The sequence below is a fragment of the Camelus ferus genome, chromosome 26 (assembly GCF_009834535.1).
Source record: "Camelus ferus isolate YT-003-E chromosome 26, BCGSAC_Cfer_1.0, whole genome shotgun sequence".
Lineage (NCBI taxonomy): Eukaryota > Metazoa > Chordata > Mammalia > Artiodactyla > Camelidae > Camelus > Camelus ferus.
In genome coordinates, this window is record NC_045721.1 from 17,987,248 (window position 1) to 17,991,016 (window position 3,769).

The 3,769-nt window shown below is 43.3% G+C and overlaps 1 non-coding gene across 1 annotated transcript; it reads left to right on the forward strand.

Moving 5' to 3' along the window:
• Nucleotides 1-1,275: 1,275 nt before the first annotated feature.
• On the forward strand, nucleotides 1,276-1,348 carry TRNAS-AGA. Its single transcript has one exon. It is a non-coding gene; the product is annotated as a tRNA-Ser (tRNA).
• Nucleotides 1,349-3,769: the final 2,421 nt, after the last annotated feature.

A 3,769-nucleotide genomic window follows, 5' to 3' on the forward strand; every position in this document is an offset into this window, starting at 1 on the left:
AATGGGAGGCCTGGGATTTGCCCACCTGCTCCTGATCTGCACTAGTTGAGGTTTCCTCCTAGACGGTAACTTCCGGGTATTTCCGGGCTGCATTGGTATGTGTTGGAGACGACCTTGAGGCAGACAGTTTGGCTTTGGCTTGAGGTTGAGGTAAGATGCTGGCAGCACAAGACAGTCAGTGCTTCCATGGAACCATCCACTGTGGCTGAGACTGAAGGGAAAGGGCTGAGAGGACATGATGCCCCATTGGGTTGAGCAGTTGACTTCGTCAAGGATGCCTTTACCTGGACCTTGTGCTTTGAAAGGTGCCTCTCTGGCCTTCCCCTCACTGCCTCCCTTTCCACCCAGAGCTTGCACCCTCTCCTCTGGACCACACCCTGGGTATGCAGGACTCTCCCCAAATGGCTGTGAGCTTGCATGGCCTCGTCCATCTTCCAAGGCAGGCTGCTTGCCCAAAGGGTACCCAAGGTGCTGCTGTCTGAAGGGGGTGAGGATGAGTGGATAGAGCTTGAATGGGGATTAGGGAGCCCACACAGGGGATGCAAGTCCCCTCATGTGAGAACAGGGCTGGGGTGACAGGGAAAGGGATTGGCCCAGGGCTGGGGGCCAGCTTTCCCTCTGCCACCACGTTTCTGTCCGGGACACCAAGGAGCCTGAGAATTCCAAACTCAACCTTTGCCTTTGCAGGTCATGTCTGTGGTATATTTGTCAAGGTAGAAGTAGGAACATGCTTTATTTAACAATTTGTTAGCTTGATTTATAACTCATAATTACTTAGACACATGGCAAACGTGGGAGTCAAGCTCCATCACGTTCCAATTTTTGTGGCCTTGAACTAAGAAAAAGGAACCTGGAAAAAAAGGCTTTGTATACTTGCATGATTTTATATAGAATTCCCAAGTTCATTAGCTTTGGTAATGACTCATGGTTGTTACTAAAATAAACTTTATATTATCTTTAAAAACCTAGGGATGTTATTTAGGTCAGCAATTAGAAGGCGCTAGACTCAACATTTCTGTGAACCAAAGGATATGAATGACTAAAAGCTGGGGAAGCGTTGAATTCGAGGGTTGGATCTCAGAACATTACATGCAAAATTGTTTTTGTCAACTCAGTGCTGGCTGAAGCCGGGGCAGGAGAGCGTCATGAACAACACATGTGTGGGTCAGTGAGGAAGGCGGGGAGCAAAGCAGAGAGAAGCGGGCCCTGTCTTAGGTGAAGATGAGCCTTACAAGAAAAGGAGACATTTTAGAAGGAAAAAAAAAAAGGTTAGGGGAAGGTTAGAGCTCAGTGGTAGAGTGTGTGCCTAGAATGCACAAGGTCCTGGGTTCAATCCCCAGTACCTCCGTTAAAAAAAAAAAAAAAAACAAACCCTAATTACCTACCCCTTGCCAAAAAATTAAATATAAATATAGGAAAACACTGAACTTCATAAACAGAAGGAGGCTACCTGGACTTGCATTTGGGCTCCATCAAATTTGGATGCTGGATTATGGTCAAGTTACTTAGCCTCGCTGTGCCTCAGTTTCTTCATCTGTAAAATGAGGATGATTATAATCCCTAACATTTATGATTGGAGACAATATATGCAAAGGGATTTGAAGGGAGTTTGTCACATAGAGAGCACTCAATACTTGTCACCTGCTATTTAGCAATAATAACAGACTCTAAAAGAGAGATTCCTACTTCACACCCAGCTTCTCAAAAGAATATCAGACATTGGCGATGTGACAGGAAATGACATCAATATGATTTTTTTTAAAACTCTATCGTGGTAAGAACACATAACATGAGATCTACCCTCTTCACAGATTTCTAGGTGCACAACACAGTGTTGTCATCTATAGGCACAATGCTGTACCACAGGTCTCCAGAACCTGCATCATCTTGCATGATAGAACTATGCCTGTCGATTCGCTCTTCCCCCTCTCCCCCTCCCGGCGGCTGCTGGCAACTCCCATTCTACTCTCTGCTGACTGTCTAAAATACCACCTATATGGGGATCATGCAGTATTTGTCCTTCTGTAACTGAGCATAATGTCTTCAAGGTTCATTCATGTTGTCATGTGTTATAGGATTTCCTTCCCTTTAAAGGCAGAATAATATTCCATGGTATGGATGTACCACATTTTTCTTTATCTGTTCATCTGTTAATAGATATTTAGATTGTCAGAAATATACCTCTTTCCAAAAGGGTTTTGAAGCTACTTCAAAACTTTTCTCTTAAATTTAGGATTTCAGAGCTTAGCTGCTGAATAAGGGGTGACTCCAACAAGCATTTGGTGAGGACCCACCATCTGCTGGCCCTGTGAGGCGTTTGAGGATAACACATGATGGACAGGCAGAAGCTAATAATAATTTATACTTAAGTCATTGAACAGATTATAACATGAGGCAGAAAGTGGCAGGTGTTCAAGGAGAAGAGGTACAAAGTTGCAATGAAATTGTCAAAGTGACGAAAATGATCTCTCAAGGTTCGGGAGCATTGGAAGCGTGTCCGGGGAGAAGTCACTTTGCTCCCGGGCTGGGTGATGAAAGATGGGTAAGAGTTTGACAGTTAGAAATGGAATTTTGTGGACTTGGCCATGTCAATAGAATGTACTCATGTATTTTTATGTCTCCCAAGATTTACTCTTTGTACATTTTTAAAGAGTATTTGTTGAGCACTTACTGTGTACTCTGTGCTGAGTGAGGCACGGGAGTTGCAGGAAACTTATGACACAGTTTCTGCCCTTGAGTAATTTACCCTCTAAAATGGAAAAGAAACATGTATATAAACTCAGTGCAGTCTGATAGTCATATGCAAGTCATCATGATTTTCCATTTTTTAAATAAAATTTTATCTATAATTAAAATTATATGTATTTCTATTTACTTTATAAAATTTTAAACTTAAAAGTATTTCCTCCCTTTTCCCCGAAAAACCCATTACATAATCTTAGAGGAAGTTTCAGTCTGTAACCTTCATATAAACTGCAGTAGCCTCTGCTGCTGAGGTACCAGCTTGTGACTGCTGGCAGAGTCCAGGCATTACTGGGAAAGAATGGCATGACTTTAGAGCTGTACCAGGTACTGTCCGCAGATCTCAGAGCAGGGAAGGGAGTGCTGTGGTTGAGGAAGAAGGCGGCATCCAGACCATTCTCCTAAAGCCCCCAAAGTTCTGCAAATACCTTGCAGGCACAAAGCTCCAAGTACATGCCAACAAATCCTCGTGCCACCAAACTGACACCCTTGCGATCCATTTTTTCACAACAAGTTTCCAATTCAGTCTCTTCCAAGATGACTTTTTAATAGCTGCATATTTCTAAGCTTGTATTGCAAGCAAAGAAAAGGTGGGAAGGGGACTAAACTTTGTGGAATGTCACCTGCTCCACAGACCGGGCACTGTCTGGGGAATTTGTGTTCGTCCTCTCTTATCCCACGTCAATCATCATGTGTAGACGTTAACCTCCATTTTGCAGGTGAGGAAATGCAAGCTCTGGGGGAGTTCATAATCTACCCCAAGTCGTGCAGTTTGTATATGTAAGGGCTGGAATTATAATCCAGGCTGTGTGATTCCCAAGTCTCACTCCACCACACAGAGCCCATTTTACTTTGCAATCAGCATAAGTGGGCTATTTCTGCCCTAAAATAATCTGTAGGACTACTGGTCTCTCTCTCTCAACTTAACAACCATGGGTCTGCTTTTTAGTATTTGGAAGTGTCATTACATTACATCAGTTTGCTTTTGTTTGACTAGGGGGCATTATACTATTCAGTTTAGAGATTT